The sequence below is a fragment of the Mus caroli genome, unplaced genomic scaffold (genome assembly GCF_978045245.1).
Source record: "Mus caroli unplaced genomic scaffold, Mus_caroli_1 scaffold_4, whole genome shotgun sequence".
In the NCBI taxonomy this organism is placed as follows: Eukaryota; Metazoa; Chordata; class Mammalia; order Rodentia; family Muridae; genus Mus; species Mus caroli.
In genome coordinates this window covers 118,727,048-118,750,361 of record NW_028227259.1, presented here as the reverse complement: position 1 = coordinate 118,750,361, position 23,314 = coordinate 118,727,048, and the positions used below count along the sequence as shown (strand labels likewise).

Sequence of the window (23,314 nt, the reverse complement as noted above, 5' to 3'; positions counted from 1 at the left end):
GGCCCTAATTTCAGGAGGACAGGAAGTGTAGTCTCAGCACAGGGAGGGACTTGAAGGTGTAGGGATAGAGACACAAGATGAAAGTTCGAAGGCATTCCCCGCTGCGGAAACAGAAGAGCAGTTATTACATGCACCAGAGCCAGGGCCATGCAGGGGGAAGTTCTAACAAAGCCGATGAGCGGAGTAGTCCAAGGCAGGAGACTAGTGTTAATGATTCAGGTCTTAGCTAAGAGGCCTTGCAGACTCTCTCCCCGGTCTGACCTGAAGCATTCTCTTCTACAGTACCATATCCCAAGTCCGGAACTGTGGGGTCCTGTCTGCTATATCCCAGCAAAGGTTGGGAGAAGCCAGGAGTCAATATGAACTATTGGCGTTATGGCACCACAGTGAGGATAGGGCCCGGAGGACCTGGTATTTTTCAGAGGGAGGCTGTTAAGTTTCTGGAGGAGCCCAAGGGAAAAGTGGAATCAGATGACCACGGGTGTGAGGGGTCTCCAAAAAGGCAACACTGTATGCAGAGTTAAAGCCATCTAAAGTGCAAGCCCCCCCCCCAAATCTGCACCCACAGTTCAGGGTTAAGCCAGACAGTAGAGAAGGGGGCAGTGATAAGAACTGAGGTGAGTGGGTGCTGTGTGTTTCCTTGTGGGCTCAATAACTCAGAACATAAAGGCCCCTGCTATGCCTGCTGATCTGAATTTGATCCTCTCCAGTCCCTGCACCCTTACAGTGAGACAGAAGGTGGAGGCTCAAGGGACATCTTAGAAGTTCCTAGGCCCTGAGAGCTTAGAGTGTGCAGCAAAAAAAAAGGGGGGGGTTAAGAATAGATTCCCCAAAGTTGTTTTCTGATCTCGTCTCCACATGCATACACATCTCCCCTGTATACACACACACACACACACACACACACATAGTGAATACAACTTTAAAAAAAAATCCTTTCTGCCTTTAATCCCAGCACTTGGGAGGCAGAGGCAGGCAGATTTCTGAGTTTGAGGCCAGCCTGGTCTACAGAGTGAGTTCCAGGACAGCCAGGGCTACACAGAGAAACCCTGTCTCGAAAAACCAAAAAAATAAAAAAATAAAAAATAAAAAAATTCCTTCCCAAAATGTATACAGGATACACCAGGCCATGCCAAAGCTACCTAAAGAGCTGTAGGACATTGTAACATACTTAATACAAAGTAGCAAACAGAGAGTGGAGTGGGTGCGTTGGTCCAGAGGGACAGAAGAACTGAGCTTGGGAGATGTCCAGCTGTTGCAGAACACCCCTGGATGGGGCTGGAGGTGGGCACTAATAGCACCTACTTTCTGTGAAGCCGGTCAGGCCCTAATTTCAGGAGGACAGGAAGTGTAGTCTCAGCACAGGGAGGGACTTGAAGGTGTAGGGATAGAGACACAAGATGAAAGTTCGAAGGCATTCCCCGCTGCGGAAACAGAAGAGCAGTTATTACATGCACCAGAGCCAGGGCCATGCAGGGGGAAGTTCTAACAAAGCCGATGAGCGGAGTAGTCCAAGGCAGGAGACTAGTGTTAATGATTCAGGTCTTAGCTAAGAGGCCTTGCAGACTCTCTCCCCGGTCTGACCTGAAGCATTCTCTTCTACAGTACCATATCCCAAGTCCGGAACTGTGGGGTCCTGTCTGCTATATCCCAGCAAAGGTTGGGAGAAGCCAGGAGTCAATATGAACTATTGGCGTTATGGCACCACAGTGAGGATAGGGCCCGGAGGACCTGGTATTTTTCAGAGGGAGGCTGTTAAGTTTCTGGAGGAGCCCAAGGGAAAAGTGGAATCAGATGACCACGGGTGTGAGGGGTCTCCAAAAAGGCAACACTGTATGCAGAGTTAAAGCCATCTAAAGTGCAAGCCCCCCCCCCAAATCTGCACCCACAGTTCAGGGTTAAGCCAGACAGTAGAGAAGGGGGCAGTGATAAGAACTGAGGTGAGTGGGTGCTGTGTGTTTCCTTGTGGGCTCAGTGTGTCACAGACATCGCCACATTTAACACACTCTACCACAGGGACAATGCTGAAGGCTTTGCACCCGGGGAAGGGGCTGAGCGGAACCCTTTGTTGGTTGAGTGAGAGAGAAAACAGAAAAGTTCTGGGGATGAGGGAGCCTCCCCCAGGGGACCTCTGGATTTATACAGAATTGAGGGGAGACAGACAGACAGGCAGGAAAGGTCCTAACCTTTCAATGAAGAAACATCCGTGATAGGGAGAAACCAAGCGGCTGGTCTTGATCTGTAGCCTAAAGCCAAGATCACCAGGTGTGTCCAGAGCTGGGGTGACAAGGTTGGGATAGGGACACTGCTCTGGGGTAGCACCAAGGCTTGGCTACCAATGTGAACTCGGGAGCTTATGAGCTTCAGAGAGCCTCATGCGGGGGCCGTCTCTGGCTTTCAGTCTCTGCTGTGAGCAAGAGTGTCTGCCCCCCCCCCCGCCCCCATTCATGAAAAGCCCCCATCCCTGTCACTCAGTCGCTGGGCACCATAGTTTCCAAAAGAGCTGGAACACCTGGCTTTGAATTTCAGCTCCCCCCGTGAGGCTGCCTGCCTTGGGTTTGGGGGAGGGAGGCGGTTTTTCTTCTTTGTGCACTTTGGGGCTTAGCCTTCCTGCTGCAGACAAGCAAAACCCTGTGTTTTGTTAGTTCTCAGAATGTTTGGAAAGGGATTCCAGTCTCTGGCCACCAGGAGACAGGAGGCTGGCCTCAGAGTAAATCACTCATGGGATGGGCAGCAGCTGTTGGGGGGAGGGAGGGCTGAATAGAGGGGGAACAGACAGACAGACAGACAGAAGACCATAAGCTCTAACACTCAGAAGTAGAGAAAGCGCTCAGCTTTCAGGGGCCAAAGGATGCCACAGCTGGTCCCAGCAACTCTGCAGCCACAGACCTGGCTCCTTGAGAGCTGAGGCCTTGAAGCTTGCTTCACACCGCTCTCCTCCCTGAGGGTCTAGGCCAAGGGTTTTAACTGCAACTGCCACCCCCACACCTCTTCCTCAGGACAGCCTACACCCCACCACTGCCTGGCCACACAGCATTTCTTTCTGACGAAGGCTTTCCCATTCCCAGTAGCACCAATGCTTGGCTACCAATGTGAACTTGGGAGCTTATGAGCTTCAGAGAGCCACATGTGGGGGCCGTCCCTGGCTTTTCTGAACAGCACTGACCAACAGAACAAGCCCCAGTGCAGGCTCCATTTGTAAGCATAAATTCTCTATAGCCAAGAGGAATTGAATTTAGCAAGGTACCCTGCTTAATCTAACAGGGCCACAGAAAGAGCTTAGATTTTAGGCACCGACCAGGCATGGTGCAGTCTTTCACTGCACTAAGCCTTTGAAATCTATGGTACACCAATTGCACGTCTCAGTTTGTACTCTGTAGCCACACAGCTACGCTGTCCCCCAGCCTGTCCCTGTCACCGCATTCCACAAGTGGCAGTGCCCAGCCAGCCCCACCTCTTTAGACCTGCCTCAGCTCCAATAACTCCTCTTCCAAGAAGCCCTCCTTAACCACCTTCCACACAGCCACAATCCCACCCACACCCTTTCTCACTGTGGCACCTTTGAATCAACCTCTTGCTTTGTGGCTAAGGTCCTGTCTGAGCTGCTGGAGCACAGACCCTGCTGTGTGTGCGCGCGCGCGCGTGCTCGGGAGCACACAGTAGGTGGAGCACACAGTAGGGATTTAAGAAGACAGAGGAGAGTCAGAATGTGGAGGGAGTGGGCCAAGAACCCCTTGGCTGCCTAGTTCATTTCAAATCTCTCCAACCCATGATAGGCAGGGGGCTAAGGTGCTCATGTATGTGCCCACCAATACGTGGGGTGGGGATGCGTGGGTACATGTATGTATGCGAACACATACCCACACCCCTCCTCCACCCGCCGAGACCCGAGGACGGGCCTCCTTTCAAAATAAGCCTGCATGGAGAAATGGCTGTGACAGCACAAAGCCAAGATTGAATCAGCAATGGGCCGACTGCCTGGTGACGGTTACAAATGATCTGATGTGGAAAAGACGGGATCAGATGTGTGTACAACAAGGGCCACCCGGCGCCTGCACATGCCAGACAACAGGACTGCTTAGGGGTGGGGCGGAGAGGTGGCTCCCCAGAGCCTGGGCTGCGGCGTGTGACCCTGTGAGCTCAGGACAGGCTGAGCACAGCTGGGTCTTCTTAGGGCCGGGTCCTGGACATAAACTATGCCCACACTCTCTCCACTGAGCCTGCCTGCTCAGGCTGGCCACTGCCGCACAGTGCATACTGGATGTTTCTCAGGCATTCTATACCTGGGCAGACCCTCCCTCAAATGGCCTAGCTCAGGGCATCGATGGTGGCTGCTTCTCATGTTCTTTGGGCCTGTCTCTTCCAAACACTGAAATACAATGTGGCTTTTATTATGGGATGGGGGTGGGGCATTTATAATCCACCCCCTGTATCTTTCCTCAGAACTCAAGGAAGAGTGACCTACCTGTCACCATTTATAACTCTACTTTGCCCTTTGGGACAAGCCTCTCCCCTGAAATGGAGTATGAGGGGGGTGCGGGGGGGGGGACTTCCTGACCTAGATTCTCAGTTGCTGGGTACAGAATGTCACCTCAGTGAGACATGCACCCCACCCTATGCACTCTGTGGGGCTAGATCCAGAGAGGCTGTGCGGCTTCCACAGGGGTGCCCAGCAGCAATGCAGTGGGGGGCTCCAGCCAGACATGCAGACAGCAGATACTTAGCAAGTCCCTGATGAACGCAGGAACGGCTGGGCCTTTCTGCTTCTGTCCTCCTGCTTCTTGGGCTCACAGTTCTTTCCTGTATGGCTGGGCTGAGCCAGCTTATCTGACTTTTGGGGCCACCCACCCCATTAATCACATGGTACATCACCCCCACCTGGCACGTGTGGGCCACAGAGGGCAGAACACACACCCCTCAAGGCAGGTGGGCCAGGCAGGCTAGAGAGAGTTTCCTCCTGGGTTTTGCCTGTCCTTGGGGCATGGGCTGAACCAACTAGTGTCTCCATCTGAGTCACAGAGGTTCGAGGGCTGGGAAGCTCCTGACGGAGGGGTGTCCCCTCGCTTCATCTAGTGGTAGCTGGCCAGAGGACCTGTCTCTCAGGCTTGCTATGCCCAGACGGGGAAGCTACAGAGGCCATGGGAGGGAAGGGATTTGTTCAAGGTCATCTGGCGAGCCAGAACATGAATCCATGCCTGCCTGCCTCTCACATCACTAGCATGAGCTGAGGGAGACACTGAGCCTCTCAGTGGGCACTGGCTCCTACTGGGGTGGGCACTGGGCTACTCTCTCTGGCCACTGCTCCAGCCCCACTCAGTTGCCGTGATGTAGGTCAAGAGGCTGATGACAATGGGGCCAGCTAAAGGCCAGTAAACTCACCCTCAAGCCAGTGGGACTGTCATGGTGTCCTACTGACCCAGTTTCTGTATCCACCAAGCACTACTTCCATAGTCTTGCTAGGTTCAGCTCCAGAAAACACCAAACAGCTCTGCCACTCACTGGTAGGGTTGTCCTAAGCCACCAAGGCCCTTGTTGCCTCAGTTTCTCCATCTGAAATGTGAGGTTAGAAACCACACCTCCTTCAGTGGCTGCAATGAAGACGGGGAGGGGGGCCCACAACACACGCTACACACAGCACTAGCCTGTCACTCACTCTTGGCTCTTCATGACTACAGAGGTGACAACATAGGCAAGGATCTGTCCATGGTGGCATTGAACCAGAGGGGTCAAGGACCATTAAGCTGCAGGACCCAAACCCAAACCCTAATCCAGAGCAGCAGGTGGACACTCTACCTCCCAGAGAGAGAAGGGGAGGGCACCACAGGGCAGATTCACCAAACCTTTTCAAAGCACCTGTGTGCACCAGATCGCAAGACCCACAGAAGACAAGGCACAAGCCAGCAACCTGAACCTTGGGCCCTGCGACATTAGGGAGTCGGCAGGACTGACAGCTTCCTGGAAAGGAGGATGCTTGGCTAGACATAGACGTCTAAATACTCCAGGGCTAGGGGAGCCTTAGTGTAGAACCCAAAAGCCTGCCAGTAGGAGCTGGAGGGTCTGGTGAGCCAGGCAGAGCTCAGCAAACCACAGCAGATGGGAAACCACAGAAGGGTCTGAAGTCCCTATAAGGAATACATAGAGAGATGGCTCAGCAGTTTAGAGCACTGACTGCTCTTCCAGAGGTCCTGAGTTCAAATCCCAGCAACCACATAGTGGCTCACAACCATCTGTAATGAGATCTGATGCCCTCTTCTGGTGTGTCTGAAGACAGCTACAGTGTATTTACATATAATAAATAAATAAATCTTAAAAAAAAAAAAAAGAACACACAGGGCAAAGGGGGGGTTGTGCAGGTGATGTGCAAGTTAAGACACAGGCTGGAGATACCATGGGTCCTCAGAGGCCAGGTCGAGCCCTGACCCCTGGACCCATAGGCAAGAGAGTGCCATGTCTGGAGTTGTCCTACTAGCCAGCTGTGCAGGCTTGGGCAGGACCACGAATCTCTTCGTGCTCTGGTTTCTCTATTTGTTCATAACAGACATATCTTATAGACCAGGGAAGAAGTTCGGTATGCAATATTAAAGAAGTCTGGTATGTAATATTACTCATTTATTAAGGAAAAAAATTTAAGGCTTATAGTTTAGTAGTCACGAGCTTGGCTAATGTGATCTTGGGTTCAATATCCAGTGCACTGTAAAGATGAAAGAAACTGAAAGCCGTAGCCTGAGGCTATGCCCAGCCAGCATGGGGAGGAGTCGGTCGCTGGGCCAGCTGCCGGCTTAGTCCAGGTAGATGCCAGAAGAGGAGGGGCGGTGGCGGCACATCTCAGCCTTGCCAGGGCACACGCCAGCAGGAGTGCGCTTGCGCTTACGCTTCTGTGTGTGTTGCTGCTGCGGCTTCTATGCAAACATGTTAATTTGTTTTCATTTTGTGTTTTTTTCCCCTCGCAGGATAATTGGGTGAGTTTGAAGTCTTGGCGAGGCTGCTGATTATAGCTATCTGGGTGGTGCCCTCACGGGGCTTGGGCCCTGCCTCCTGCCTCTGGCAGAGCAGATGCAGCTGGAGGTGTTTTCTGGGGGCATTTTTGGGGGCCCTGGGGTGGGTTCTGAGGGCCGGAGGGCTGACCTGGGACCTTTGACACGCTCCCCCACCAGACCACACGGCAGCGCTGATGAACCGTGCGCATCTGCCTGCACACAGCTTTTCTTTGTGATGCTGACTGCGTGCAATTAAAAACCGAGAAAAAGAAGTGTGGTTGGCATGGTAGTACATGCTTGTCGTTCTAACACAGGGAGGCCGAGGGAGGGAGTCCGGGAGGTCAAAGACAACCTTGGCTACAGAACTCGTCCTAGGCTCCCCCACACCCCAGGCTACAGAGAGACTCCTCCTTAAGATCCACAAAATTAACACTTGCACTCTCACGCCTTAGAGTCTTGGGCATTAGAACCAAATCAGAACCAAGCCAACCTGACAGCTCTGTTTCTCTGAGGCCAAGCGCCAGCTATTCCACTAGGAGGTGGGTGTCTGTGTTCCCACTCTGGAGAACCGTGTGGCTCTGGAAATGGGCAACTTGAGGCTCAGACAGGACTCTCCTCCGAAACCAGATGACCTTAGCCATTTTCTTTTCTTTTCTTTTCTTTTTTTTTTTTTTTTTTTTTTTTTTTGGTTTTTTCGAGACAGGGTTTCTCTGTGTAGCCCTGGCTGTCCTGGAACTCACTTTGTAGACCAGGCTGGCCTCGAACTCAGAAATCCGCCTGCCTCTGCCTCCCGAGTGCTGGGATTAAAGGCGTGCGCCACCACGCCCGGCTCTCTTTTCTTTTTTTTTTTTTTTTTTTTTAAAAAGATTTATTTATTTTATGTATATGAGTACACTGTAACTGTACAGATGGTTGTGAGCCTTCATGTGGTTGCTGGGGGATTGAACTCAGGACCTCTGCTTGCTCTGGCCCAAAGATTTATTTACTATTATAAGAGGGCGTCAAATCTCATTATGGGTGGTTGTGAGCCACCATGTGGTTGCTGGGATTTGAACTCACTTTGGAAGAGCAGTCAGTGCTCTTAACCACTGAGCCATCTCTCCAGCCCTATCTTAGCCATTTTCTAGATCTCTAAGTCTTCTCTCACCTGGGACCCCTGCCTTGCCTTGGGATTCAAAGGCCATGGATGGTTAGCACAGCATGGGAGGTCATCAGAGTCAGAGCCGAGGTTGGGGCACTTTGTCCCATGGGTATCCTGCACTTGAGCCCATGCTTGGGGCTCACAGCATTGGCACCACTGCGTATGTCTGACTACTATGTCTTATCAGGGTTCATTAGGGTCTGTGGTGGCACACAGTAGGCCCAAGGGCTCATAAGGGCCTGGCCCTGTGGCAGCACACAGTAGGCCCACAGCAAATTCAGGTTGAGTGGCTGTGGAGGCTTCCAGCAGCCAAAGTCTCTACGAAACAAAGAGGAGACCCCATAGGATCAGGAGGAGGTGGGAGATGACATGCTTCGGACTGTTCCCCTGGGGTGGTGGGCCAACCTCTGAGGAGGTCTTGGCCTCATCACATGGGCTGGCAGCTGGCAGCACCCCTCCCCCACTGAGAGCCACAACAAAGGAGCCTCTATTTCTCTCTGAGCATTTGTTCCTGGCCAGGCTGGCCCATAGCACCCTCTCTCTTCTCTGCTGGCCGCCCAGCCAGCCAGCCGGCTGGGCAGACACAAAGGCCAGTGTGTCCCTGCTGAGCCAGCCTGGCCCCAGAAGGCCCTGTGCACAGGGAGCATGAGGCTGAAGCTCGGGAGTCCCTGGGAGGGTGTGCAGCACATAGTGGGGCTTCCATCCAGGTGCAACGGGGAGGGACGAGAGGATGAGGACTCTTAAGTCTCAAGACCCAGTTTCTGCAACTCATAGCCCCATCACGAAGGGACCTCTGGGTTGTCAAGAGTTTGGGGAACTGTTCCATTTGGGGGACAGAAGATAGGCAGGACCCTCCTGGGCTGAAGCAGCCATTGTGCAGCTCTTCAGCTTTCCTCAGGAAATCCACACGGAAGCAATAGCGCTCCTTAGATCCAGCAAAGTCCAAATGCGACGGTACTGGCTCTCTCAGGCCAGGAGGTCCTAAGGTCCTGTCTTCAGGTGGTTCTGTGACGGTGGCCGTTGGTTATTAGACATCTATAGTACACGGGGACTTGGAGCTACCTCATCTCCTCTCAACCCCACAGCTGCTCTGGAAGGGCGGGCCGGCGTGTCATAGGATGGTAGCACGGCCACAGTCCACCAACAAGTGTTCAAGTCCAAGCTGGGAGACTTCAGGCTTCGTCCTCCCTGTAGGTAAGAGGATGGCCACCCTCCATGGTCTACAGTTAATCTGAGGAAATAGACTCATGATGTCTCCAGATCTAGCAAGCTTGATGTGTTGACCAAGGAGGTCTCTCCCCACGTCCCAGGATAGGAACTGAAGCTCGCTGGCGGTGTCCTGGCAGGCAACCATTCCAGGAGCCAGACTACACTTTGGAGCCCAGGGTCCCAGTGGAGAACTTGGGAATGGTTTTTCTAATTTTGTTTTTCTTTTGTTTTTTTTTTCGAGACAGGCTTTCTCAGTGTAACCAGCCCTGGCTTTCCTGAACTCACTTTGTAGACCAGGCTAGTCTCAAACTCACAGAGACCCACCTGTCTTTGCCTACGCAGCGCCTGGATCAAAGATGTGCGCCACCATGCTCGGCCTAGTCTTCACCTGGAGAGGGTGGGGCCTGGGGATCTGGGTCACCTGCCTCCTCATCAGCACTGACCCCTAGAACCATGAACCTTCTCACAACATCTTGTTTCCTACCCGCCTGAGCTGGGGGCAGCGATGTGAACAGCAGAGTACCGAGTAATTAAGACGACGCACCATCCGGGTGCCTGGAACACTGTGGAGTTTCCCTTTTATGTTTATAGCAATTGTATGAAAATGTGCGACACGGAGCGGCACCAGCTGACAAATGAGATGAGACAGACAGGATTCCGGGCCGGCTTTTTTCCCGGCCTGATTGGCATTAATTGTGAGCGTTTACAAAGCACAACTCGGCGCCTGACATTTGCTTCAAGCGAACATTTCCTTCTAATAGTTTTAATGATTACATCGGGGGCTGGTGATCACCACGGGGTGGGGCAGGGCAGGGGGGGGGGTTGCCTGGTGCCTGGCTTCCTGGCTACCTGCTGCAGGAGGGCTGTGCCACGTGCCAGGCTTTGGGGCATGGGACAGAACCCCATCGTGGGCCTGGCTGCTGGCACCTATGCTGACAAGGAAACACCGGGGAATCCCAATGGGACTCCAAAGGGACACTGGTCTGGCTATGGCTGAAGGCCCTCAGTTCCTCATGGACTAGGATGGACCCACAATGGCTAGCTGCTGCAGGTTTCTTTCTGTGTGACTTTGACTAAGTCCCTTCTAAGTTCCTGGCTTGGTCCCTTCTCCTGTCAGGAGTTAAGAATTCACGCAGACCAGGATCCCACACACAGCTCTAGCCTGTCTCCACCGCATGACCTTGGAGAACCCCTTAATCTCTCTGAGTCTGTTTTCCTCACTTGAACTGAAGTCAGAGTGACTTCTAGATAGTAGGAAGAGAGTGGGTTATGGGGAAACTCCGAATACCCCGCAAAATGAGGGGGGCTGATACTCACAATGACTCACTGGCTGCTCAGTCACTCGCTCAGGTACAGGTACACACACACACACACACACACACACACGTGCTCACTCATGCACTTGCTCAGGTACTCACACACATACGCATTCACTCGTGTGCTCCCTTAGGTAGTCGCACACTCAGGCATAGGCTCACTTCCATATTCAGGCATCCGTGCATTCACTGAACTCCTGTACTTGCTCTCTCACTCACACTCAATGCCTTGCTCATGTGCTTGTTCACATACTCAATGTCCTGCTTGCTTGCTCACTCATACACTCACTCACACTCAATGCCTTGCTCATGTGCTTGTTCACACACTCAATGCCCTGCTTGCTTGCTCACTCACTTACACACCCACTCACACTCAATGCCTTGCTCCCTCACTTACTCACTCACTCACATACTCAGTGCCTTGCTTGTGTATCCACTGCACTGTCCAGGCACTGAGTCCGCTCACTTGCTCAGAGACTCCCCCATTGCCTCCCATGTGGCTCGCACCTTCTCTCGGGAGCTTGCTTAACTCTTTCTCACCTCCCCACCGCTCATGAAGTCTCAAAGTCATCAAGCACCCTATTCAGAACCTAGGAGGCATCAAGGGACAGCCTCCCTGACGGGGCTCACACCCAGCCTTAGGATGAAGGGAGCTGATGGTTCCCAGGGTACTCTGTGTATAGATCTCCATCAACCTTATCTCCAATACACAGTAGAAGAAACTGAGGCACAGTCGAGAAACAGTAACTAACGTCAGTCTGGAAACCAAACCTGGACAGATGGGGCACAAGGTGATCCTCTCAGAAGTCGCTGAGACCTGCCCCTGCGGCCCCGAGGGGAAGCCCTTATCTGGGGATGACCACCACCCCCCCCCACACACACCCCTGATCGCCTGTCTGCCTTGGCAGGGACTCAAATGCATAGCCAGGCAGGGCATCAGGACAGGGGGCACCAGGAGAACACAGCAATCAGTGATGTTCTGCCAGCCCTGCTACCAGTCCCATTTCCTAAATACCCCAAATTCAAACATGGCTACACGTCAAATCCGGCCAGAGGTCATGCAGAGGGCCTCCAGCTGGTATCTAAGAACACCCATGGCACATGCAAAGGCTCAGACACGTAAGAAGATCTGGTGGGGTTGGGAGCAGCTGGCCAAGCCTCTGCCATCCTGCCCACTGTCACGGTGGACCCCTCTGGGATACACCAGCCTTGCCAGGTTCATGCCCCCAGAAAGTTCCCACGACGAACCCCAGTTCTACACTGGCTTCGGCCAAAAACCCATAACAGTATTTCTGGTTTAGTTTGGGATTGCAATGCAGAGAGGGAGGGGGGAAAAAAAAAGAAGGGGATTTTTTTTTCCCTTTTGCATATGGTAGCACAGATGGGCCCATGATCCGTAAAAACTGTCTGCAATTAAACTCCCACTCTGCATGGCTGGATTCGTCAGTCGTCTGAACCGTGAGTGGAAGGCTCCACACTGACAGACAGGAGCTGAAGGGTGGGGTGAGGCAAGATTCCACAGGAGAGATGGCAGCCCAGGAACCTGGGACTGAGGCCTGATGGATGGATGGATGGACAGACAGACGGATGGAGAGAGACAGTGACAAGATCTTCCTCTGCATATCATATTCCCCCTTGAACTTTACCAGGATAGCCAGACAACTGGGTAAGACCTTGGCTAGTGCTGAGCGCCTGGATTGCAGGGTAGTAAGGACAGAGAGATGGGGCTAATTGTAGTCAGATGCTGCCAGAAACCGGACCCCCTGGCAGCAGGGTAGGTGCTGCATGCCGTGACAGGGGTGGGGGTGGGGAGCTTCTTAACCACAGTGCGATCTGCAGGTGCAGGGCCAAGAAGCCAGAGCCTCCAGTCCAGTTGGCAGAAGGGATAGAAAATGGTGCCAGGAAGAACTGCCAGAGGCCAGACTGACTCACTCTCGTCCCCAGAGGAATTAGCCCAGCCTCCACCTAGGGGAAGCAGGTAGGGAAACCGAGGCAGGTGCCAAGACTCTCTCAAGGACCTGAGCCAGCTCTGCCAAATGAATGGCTTTGTAAGTTTCGCCCTCCTCCCACACGCAGGCTTCCAGAGGATGAGGGGCCTGTACCTTCCTGCTACCCTCGGGCTCCTGGTGCTAGTCCAGGGCTCCAGCTGCTGCCCAGGAGTGCCCTAGCTGCCACCCGGGGAATGCTTGGTTGTTTGGGTTAACGAATGCCTCATTTGGCTCTGGGACATCCTGAGAACACTAATAATTGTCCCATGATGAAGGAAATAAGATCCTGACGGACCTTCCCCTGCCCGCTCCACTCAGGGAGAGAGAAGTCATAAAAACAGCTTGCTATCTCAGCTATTGAGGCTCGACTGGATGTCACTGCTAATTGGGTATCACACCCTTGTCTTGTTCTCTCAGAAGCTAAATCAAGAAAGCGCCACTGCTGCGGACTAATTATATCTCCGGCCTGCAGCCTGCAGCTTGTCTCTCCCTTTATTGAGTTAAAAAATGGTCACGAACCTTCATCTTTCATCCACCCCCACCCCCACCCCGCCCCCAAGTGCTCGGCCCTGCTCACTGTCCTCTGGGCGAGGCTGCTCAGGTGCAGACTGCACGGTAAGAGGCCTCTGGGACAGACAGCAGGGCTGTGGAGGGCTGAGAGGGCCCCTGCCCTGGGGACCTGCTTAAGTCTCCTCTCCAGCCACTCCCCTGCCAGGCCTGGGGATTCCAGCTGGACTCCCAGGGTATTCAGGAACATCTCTACTCTCGGGAACATCTCTACTCTCGAAGCATGCATGCATTCATTCAACAGTTCTTGGATGTCAACCTACTACGTACCAGGCACTCCTGTCCGTCCAAGGCTTCCAGCAGCCCAGGAGCAGGTAGTACCAAGCACAGCACCCTGGTTGGCAGAGATGCTAGATACTTAGTTGGAACCTTTTTGCTCCTCTGCTCAGAACTGCCAGTCACATCCCAGCCACATCCTGATGGTCCTTTCCTACCTGACGTGATGTTCTCACCACACTCCGCTCTTCCTGGGCACGCCTAGCAGAAACCTTTAAGGCTTCAGAGCAAGTGACAGCTTGCTCAGGAGGCTGTCCCGTCTGCCCGACACCCCCTAGGCTACGGCCTTTGAGTCCCAGGTCTGAAGTGTGTAAGCTATGCCACTCAGGTTGAACTTCAGCTGCTTCATCTTTCAAGTGGCCTGAGCTCTTCAGAGACACGGAGGCCGCGGGTGCTCAAAGGGTGTCCAGCAAGAGCTCAGCAAACACTAACTGTAAATAAATTCCAGGCTACAGGCGCTTTGGAATGTGCATGGCTGGTAGTAACCGACCCTCACGCTTAAACAGTTTTAGAACAACCCCTACCCTCAAAGAAGGTCCCCCCAGAATCTCCAGCTGTGGTACCCTGGCCCTCTGAACCACACAGAGGGACCCCTAAGTACATTAAGGCTAGGCACCCGACCTGTCTCAGACCATAGGCCCCAATGACTGATTGGCACTGGCTGCCCGGAGTGCTGGAGAGAGTCCAAGGTCGGGAAAAGAACGAGGCAGGGGAAGAGGGCAGCAATTGACTGGCAATGTCTGCCAAGGGCAACCTGGCAGAAGGGAGCCAGGCCTTACCATCCTTGACATTTTATGGGGTTCCAGAGGAGGTGGGTGCATCTGGGTTCAGGCAGGAGGCAACTTGCTCAAGGTTGCGCAGAACATGAAGAGATGGCTACTCTACAATATCCCCTCAGCTCCTTCCTGTTCAGGCATTTTGCTAGGACAACCTGCCCAGCCCCACCCTCCGAGGAGATAGATCTCTGTGGACGCTCACCTGTGATGGGGCACTTATACAAGGATAAAACTGCCCTCGGTGGGACAATAGTGGAGACCAAAGCAGGAAGCGCGGGCTAGCACACAGATGTCTACTGTGGTTCTCATGACAGACAGAGTTGTTTAAAAAGAGAAGAACCAGAAAGCCAGCCTTCCCGCTCCGTGAAGCCCTCCCTGGTTTAAGTTTCCACCTGTGGGTCCCTATATGCCTTTTGAGAGCTAAGCCCCCCCCCCCTTCCTCAGGGGCATCTGCCCACCTGGCTTCCAGGTACAGAAACCCATATATGGTGATCCTCTCTGTTGTGGCAGTTAGCCTGATCTAGAGCCTAAGCCTTTTCTTCAGACACCACCTCTGCATCGTCTCAGGTGCCAGGAGCAGAGAAGCCCTCTGGCTGGGCAATGGCTGTTCCTGACGGCTCTCATAAGCCCCGGGCCTCACACCCTTCCTCTCAGGCAGACTCTGGATCTACCTGACAGATTAGGAGCCTGTGGTCACACAGATGGTGAGGGTGTGTGGCCTGAAGCTGCTGCCTCTGCCTCAGTCAGTGCCAAGCTCAGCCTGGGCTCTGCCAGGCGGCCAGCCTCCCTCCTCCCAGGGAGGCCTCTCTCCCCACATACCCTCGGTCATTAAGTTCTGTGTCTGAGTCCTTGTCCCTGGGAGCCAGTTCACAGCCAGCTCCTCTGGCCTCACCTCCTGACCTCCTGGACTTTTGTCTCCTTGGCCTCTACACAATAACAGGAGCTTGCGAGGGGGGGGGGGCGGGGAGAACAGCTGCTGGAGCTGGGGCAATGGCTAGATGTGGAGCTGAGGTAACTGGCCAGGACCTTAGCCTAGTTCACTCATCCTCATAGCTCCAGAACGTGCCCTGTACGTGCAAAATTTTTCTACCCACAAGCCCATGGGAGAACTGCTATTGCCAATAAGCCAATCGGGAAACTGAGGCCCATGAGGGTAACTAATCTGTCAGGAAACACACATACCCAATGAGGATAGAAACCAGGGTTCTCCCCCAGACAGGCCTAAGGACCCCCAAGGGAGGTCCCCTGCTGACCTCTGCAGATCCCAGACCTTGAATGAAGCCTCTTGAACCACAGACGGAGGGAGCCCTTTAGAGATCATCCTCTAATGCCCCTACTAGCTTCTCTCTCCTTTACTCACGACCCTCCTCCTCTCCCGGAAGTTCTCCTTTCCTGACCATACCAGGGGTTCTTTCTCCCTCTGCCTGAGACTCCCTCATGCTGGGCTGGGCAGATTCCTGGTCCCTCCTGAGGCCCTCCCTGAACAACTACAGTCTTCCACTCTTGGGGTTCCCTCCAGCCAGTTCCTGTCCAATCCAGGGTTCCCACTGCCTGCAGATTTGCTCTGAGGGTATCACAATCGTGGCCACGCCAGCATGCCCTCGTCAAGGCTGAGGCGAAGGGTCTACCCAAGGGCACAAGAGATAGGGCAAAAAAATTTTAGCCCAGTTACACTCTCCCCACTGCCCGTGTCCCCCACCCCCACCCCTGACTATGGGGGATCCACTGCCCTCCCCCTTCCACTCCCAGGCTGTGTGACCACAGGGCATAAACATATCCTGTGCCCCCCTCCAACTGAAACAAGTTAGAGGGACTGAGTTATCTATTGGTCATCTGGCTCCTTCTGAGGCCTCTATTTCCCCACCTCTGAAATGGCACCAAGTCCACCGCGGGTGAATAGGGGCGCCCCACCAGCCACAGTCTAGGTTTGCCTTTTGTCTGAGGCTGGCAGCAGGCACTCAGCTGTTTCTCAACTAAGCAATCAGTGGTCCAGGTGGAAGGAATGCCCACACACCCCCCCCCCCCGACAGCCTCCATCCCTTCGCAGAATCCCCCTCCCCACCCCCAGCCCGGGCAGACTAAAATAGTCATTAGGCAGATTTCAAAAGATGTCAGTAGCTTATAATTATAGTCGACATCCTTCTGAGATAAAAGTGATTACCTTGGATGCAAATCGCTTAGCAACCAATCAGGGCGGCGGGCGGCGCCCGCGGAGGTGACCGGCCGGCAGCGCAGCCCTCCTCCCTCGGCCGCACCGCACCGGCGGCGAGAAAGCGCACAATAGCTCTTGACACGCAAATGGGTTAACACAATAAAGGCGGCTCCGGCCGGTGCTGGGGGAGAGCAGCAATTCCCGGCCCGCGGGAGGTAATAAAGCGGCCCTTTTGTGCGCGCCTTCTCGTTCTCGCCCCCGCCCAGCCCCAAGGAATCGCTGCCTGATTGAATTACGGTTCATGAATACGAGCTGCTTGCCTGCTTCCTCTGACTGGGGAGGGTTGGCAAAGCGAGAGTGGGCAGGAGGGAGGTTGGGGAGGACGCCCTGGCCAGGCCCGGCCCCTGGTACTCAGATGGGAGCCACGTGTGCTCCCCATGTAGGCTCACCACGTGGGAGGCCCCTTGCAGAGGCGCTGGAAGGCTGGGGACCCTACCCTAGCCTAGAAACCGGGTCTTCAGCATTGGGCTCTGAGACACTGGGAGAGCTGGGATTATGCTAATAGCAGGTATAAACTACATTTATGGAACACTTACTGTAGGCTCTGGCCTGTGCTAAGCTCTCACAGAATCCTCACCACGCCCCTGCTTGTAGCTCCTTCTGACAGATGAGGAAACCGAGGCTCAGACTCAAAGCCAAGCAATGTGATCACACAGCAGTCGGTCCCATACCCAACCATTCCAGTCTGGCTCTCGGCAATAGGCCCGGACCCCCCCTGGGGGGGGGAGGGGAACTCCAAGTTTCTCACCAAAGGCACCAAGCTGGACAGGGCCTATACCTCGTTTAGAGCAACTGGTCGGGGCATTGGTTAAGTGCCAGTGATGGGAGCATTGGGAGGAGGCGGGGCTTAGGAAGATGCTGCAGGAATGGTTCATACACCTGCCCTGTCACCTGAGACCCCAGGACCCAGGACAGACACCTCAGTGCCACCCTGCCCCATTCAACCCTCAGACAGCTCTGAACTACTCAGCTGGTGTGTTGCTTTTCTATCCGCCCCGCCCCACCCCACCCCCACCCCCACCCGCCTCTGGGTCAGGCTCTCCACCCATTAAAGTTCTGTTACCATCTATAAACCTGCCTTCCACCTGGAGAGCCTGCCAGGGGCTCTGGGTAGCCCAGGGCCATCTCACATGAAGAAGGCTGGCTTTTTCACTATCTCTGGCAGGTGGGTTTCATGCTATACAACCCACCCCCACCCCCCAGGGCTACAGATAGGAGCCCAGCAGGTATAAGGGAACAGGCTGGGCTCACAAGGCCTGGCAGAAGGTACCACTGTGTTCAGCTCACCCAGGAAACGGTCCTAGGACAGGGGTGCCTCCCCTGTGCCCAAGTCCTGGAGATTCTGAATGGGAGGGGGTGGGGAGCACCGAGGCCAACCCACTGCAGCTGCCTGGCTGCGCACCATCACTTCTTTGGCTTGAGCCTTGAATTTCTCATCCGCAAAATGGGTCACAGCACAATCCACTCCTGAGAAGCAGCTGAGATGCTGCAAAATGCCTGGCGCTCTGGAAGACGCTGGGTAAGCTGGCAACTCCCCCCCCCCCGCCCCCCTGTCGTCTGGCGCTCACTGCCAAGCCCAGGGAGCAGAGGGAAAGGAACAGAAGGAGTTGCCCAACTCTGACAGCCTCTCCCTCTGCCTTGGCTGAGGGACTGTAAATACTCCACAGAGGGCCTCCAACCGCCTGTGTGTGTGTGTGTGTGTGTGTGTGTGTGTGTGTATCTCTGGCGCACACTCCAAGTTTGTTTCTAAGCTGGGAAGTGTTGAGAGAGGCCGGGCAAACAGCCCTGTGCCCACAGCCTCCCCTCCCCACTCCACCCCCAATCTGCTGTTGTGCCGCTGGCTGTCCTTGGAAGCTTGCGTGTAAGGAAACCCCTTCAGCTGGAAACAGGATCACCCCACCAAACCCCCAAAGTGGCCTCCCCCCCCCCGACCCCTGGTATTTATTGACCTGTTAATGGAAGAGCCTGGGCAGAAGCTGTACCTGCCCCCCACCCCGCCCCTCTATGGGAGCAACAATGCCAGCGTCTTCAATCTTTCCCCTAGAAACTTGACTGTGGCTATTTTACCCCCTATCTGGCCCTGGCAGTGATTGCTGGGACGGGCAAAGGAGAGTAAGCAGGATGTGGCTTGGGAGCTCTCTGGGCTCCATACTGTACAGGGCTGCTGCCAGAGTGCGGTGGGGAGAGGGGGGCTCTCAGCATCTCCACCCATCCCCCCTGGCCTGGTATTTGCTTAATGAGCATCTATTACACTGCTTGTCAAAGTCATCTTAAATGACAGAAGGGGAACAGCTTTGGCAGGAGTTCCAGCTGGACCATGGCCCCTTACCTTGAAGGGCAGGGGAGTTCCCTGAACTTACACAGACAGACACACACACACCAGGAAGGTCCCGGCTCCCCTCTCTCTCTGGCTCAGGCAGGACATTCACCTTTTCAAGAGAAGCCTGTTTGAAGGCTGAAGCCCACATTTTTCTGGGGACCCTGGGAACTCCAGTTGCTGGCTGGGTACATGGTAGGGTTCATGAGGACCTCCTTTTAAGCATCCTGCTTAAAAGTAGAAGGTCGCTCTGTCTGGGAGTCTGGGAGGCTCCAGACACTGTAGGAGACATGGGCAGAGTTGAACACCTGTCCTCAGGGGCAGGGACAGCTGGCACTGCCTGCCTCCCTCCCCCACCTCGAGTGGGGATTTAGGTCATAAGATTGCGGCCGGGGAGGACAGGGAGTTGGCCTTCACCTTCTACTACACCAAGGCATTCGGCCTTGGCCATTCTGGCTCCACTCAAAGCCAGCTGTGTTGTCACAATTCTGGTGACATCAAAGGTCGGGCAGTGATGTCACATGCAGCCCATTGGAACATGCTGTCTTTGTGAGTTATTTGTAACAATAGAGACACAAATGTCTTGCCTGGAAAGACACCATCCTCAGACATGAAGTTTTGGGACTCCCTGTCTCTGAGCTCTGTCTCTTTAAGATCCCAAAGGTGGTTTTGTAGACCCCTCCATGCTGACCGCCCCTGGCTGCCCCCAATCAATCTCTACAAAAGTACAAGATTCCCTAAGAATTTCCAGAGGACAGGGCCACCACCTTTGTTAGCTTCATGGGTGGGGTGACCTTTCCTCTGACAAATACTGATGCCAGTAGAATACCCACGAGGGTCCACAATCTCCACTCCAGCCAATCCAAACAAGTTGTGTGGGCAGGACAAGGGTGGACAAGTAGCATTGCTGTCTCTGGGCGCCCAACAACCTAGGGCCCTTTTAGGGCCAGTCCAGGTTGCCAGGTTGCGAGGAGCTGTCCCCAGCTCAAACTCAAAATTCTGCACCCCGCAACTCACCGTGTCAGGCAGGCGGACGAAGGGCACCAAGTCTCAGAGGCCACGACGCTCCGATCTGCGAGTTGCGGCCATGCAGGGGTGATAAAGATTGCCGGAGGAAGGCCCCCTTAGGGGGCCGATGCCTTTCTTCGTATGGAAAGGGGAGCCGTCGGTGAGGGCGATCCCTGCGTCCAGAAGCGCCGTCCGAAGTCGGAAAAGGGTTTTTTTTTTTTTTTTTCCTCTCAGCACCCGTTGCGTCCGCCTGGGACCCCGGCCGCTCGCGCGCTCAGGCGGCGCATCCTCGCAGGAGACTGTGCTCAATGCGTCCGGCGGGAGGCGCTGCGCCTCCCTTCGGGGCCCGGCTCACCGCTGCAGCTCTGCCCGCGCCTCTCCCAGGGCGCCCTCTCCGTCCGCGCTGGGAGGCCGGCGGCCGCGGCCCCTCTCGCCAGCCCCAGCTGCAGCCTGTCTTTGTTGCTTCCTCTCGCTTGCCCTCCCGCCCTCGGCTTGCAGCTCCCGGATTTGCTCAGAAGTGGAGAGTCCGTCTTCTCGGAGGGTTGCACGCACCTGCAGCGGCCCGGGCTCCTCGCCCGGCGTGCACCGGCCCCCGCAGGTTGCAGAGAGCAGCGCCGAGAACGAGCCGGCCCCTCCTCCTCCTGCTCCGAGCTCCGGGTGTGGGGGGAGGGGAAGCCGGCGAGCAGCGGCAGTGGCAGCCGCAGCGAGCGGCAGAGACTGGGATGCAGCCTCGCGGGCCTTGGCGCTGAGGACCAGCAGATCCAGCTGGCGCAGGGCAGACTCGGGGATGGAGAGCCGTGCACCCGGTATGGTGCTCGAGCGCCGCAGCAGCGGTCGGCGCACAGGTCTCTCCCGTGCCCGTGGCCCGGGACGGTTCGCGGGGCTCCCGGGGCCGCAGCCTCGCGCTGCCCAGCACCCTCGCCTAGCCTCGGGCCCGGCTCTTCGCCCGGCCTGGCCGGCGCGCGCAGCCTCTTCGCAGAGCTGCCGGCCCGGCAATGCTGCCCGCTGCTCCGCTCCGGCTCGACTGACAGGCGCGGGCGCCCGCTCCTGCCGCTGCGTCTCACCCCCGGCCCGCCCCCCGCGTCACGGCCCAATCAGCTGCAGCCGAGAGGCGGTTACCACGGTGACGCGGCGCCGCGTCCTCCGCGAGGCGGGGCTGGGGGCCGCCACGCGCGCTTTTCGCGGCAAAATTCAAAGGCCGGCAGGGCGGCTCTCCAACCTCTTTCCCCAAGCGGGGATGAGGCAGGTCCTGGTCCTAGAGGACTACAACTCCCGGCATGCTGCGAGCCTAAGACAGGCGAAGGAGTCCCGATTGGAAGGGCAAGGCATGCTGGTTGTTGTAGTCCCTTTGTCGAAGACCTAGGGTTGAAAAGCAGGTAATCTTATTCACTGAGTACCTGTTTGAGGGTAGGTACTATGCATTATTCCGTTTACTCTTGGAACAGGCCCTATGAGGAGTGTGTTAAAGATAGTAAAAATAGGTTGGGGTGACACCAAATGGTAAAGGGTGCACACGTTTGCAAGACCCAGCATCAAACCTTGGGACAACCTAAACACACACACACACTCACACACACACTGCACTTAAATTTTTAAAACTGTGAGATCGGCTTTATGGCCTACATTTTACAGAGGAGAACACTGGTATTTGACACTTGTTCTCAGTTTACGGACAAAACTAAGACGTGAAGCATCCCGATTGCCTTTTCCACGGAGCGACTGGGGATGGTGTTGGAGTTTTGGGCATCAGCGCTGAGATCTGTGAAACACAAACAACATGCTGAATCCTTGGTCAGCTCCATCCCACAGATGTATACATTGACTGCGGGAGGCAGGCACTTAGTATTTTCTATGTTGCTCCTGTTGGTCTCAAACTCCTAGCTTCAAGCCATCCTCCTGCCTCAGCCTCCAGAGTGCAGAAACTATGACCACAAGCCACCATACCTGCTAAGGCTCCAGTTTGTCCTCCACTTAACAAGTAGGGAAACTGAGGCATGGTATTACTTAAAACTAAGTAGGTGTTTCTATTCTTATTTGCCTGACAGCCCACAGATAGCAGACAGGGAAACTGGACCATTGGAGACACAGTTTCCTAAACTGTTAAAATGTCTGTCACAAGGCTGGACAGTAGTGTCACATTCCTTGAATTCCAGCACTTGGGAGGCAGAGGCAGGTGGATTTCTGAGTTTGAGGCCAGTCTGGTCTACAGAGTGAGTTCCAGGACAGCCAGGGCTACACAGAGAAACCCTGTCTTGAAAAACCGAATTAAAAAAAAAAAAAGTATGCCACAAAAGAAGTTGAACACCCAGCTTTCCAGACAGAACTTCAGGATCCCTGCAGAAATGTAAAACATCAATCAGACACCCCCATCCAGCCCCTTTAGGGGCTTTATCTTAGGGATGCTTAGTGATCTCAGGCTTTATCTTAGTGATGCCTGGAGTCCTCCCAGAACCTTGCCTGCTGTTGGCCTTGGCCGTTTATCTTCAGGGCTTGGTGTCTGTAAAATCAGAAGACAAGATATCTTAATCTCCTCTGTATCTGGCCATTGTCGGGGCCCAGGAGAGAGCGCCAATGCACTCAGCAAGTGTTTAGTGGTGGTCCTCCATCCTAGAGGGCTGGCGAGCGCATCCAGGGGTTTGTGTGGATTGCAAGCAGGCCTTAGCCTACTTTCAGGAGCCGAGCGGAACAACCACTAACTAGAACCTGGGAGAGGCTCTGGCAAGAGACGTCCAGGGCAGGCCCAAGTAGGCCACACACTCCTTATCTGGGGCAGAAGCTGGCCCTGTTTCGGCTCTCAGATCAGCACTGTGAATGCGGTTCCAGCAGCCTCAGCCTGCCTCTGCACTTGGCTGTAGTTCTCAGCCGCTGCCTGTCCATCCTTCCTCCTCGGCCCCTCCCTGCTCCCGGAGTGTGGGTGGGGGCGGGGATTTACCTGGAAACCCGATCAGCTGCCAGCTGCTTCCCCTCTGGGCCAGCCGCCAGAGCGGCCCTGACGTCAGGGCGAGTTGCCCAGGCGACTTGCTGGCAGGACCCAGGGCAAGGACAGGTGGAGAGAGCAGATTCAAGCCTGGGATAGTGGAGGAAACAATGACGACCAAAGTCTAGGAAAAGAGAGTGGGGATGAGGGGTGGCGTTAAGGTGAACAGCGGGCCAAGCTGAGTACAGCCTTCTCTGAGCCCGAGATTTCGCTGTTGGTAGGTCACCATGACAGCGCCTTGTGCTATTCATGTTTTAGAGTCCTTTTACCTTCACAGAGAACCTGTGCCCTGCGGATAGAATTACTACCCACATCTTGTATGGGAAGAGGGCTGCGGGACTTTGCCCAAGGTCACCCAATGACGGAACTGAAGCCCTCCCAGTCCTCCACCCCTCAGCAGGCAGCCACAGATTGACAATGTGTGACCTGGACGGACATTTCTTCCCTTTTCTGGACCCATCTCCTTGTTAAGGGCTCCCAATGTGGTCAATAGCTTCCCAAAGACCTGGCGCGATTCCCAAACAGTGCGGGCTGGGGTGGGGGAGGGCAG

The 23,314-nt window shown here is 54.8% G+C and overlaps 1 protein-coding gene across 2 annotated transcripts in view; it reads right to left on the bottom strand.

The window, feature by feature from the left end:
* Fam222a (family with sequence similarity 222 member A) overlaps window positions 1–19,925 on the bottom strand; it is a 47,257-nt gene extending 27,332 nt beyond the window's left edge. For both annotated transcript variants that reach the window (XM_021162865.3, XM_021162866.3), the window contains exon 1: window positions 19,797–19,925. The gene's annotated coding sequence lies outside the window, so the exon portion shown is untranslated. The remainder of the gene's footprint in view (window positions 1–19,796) is intronic.
* Window positions 19,926–23,314: the final 3,389 nt, after the last annotated feature.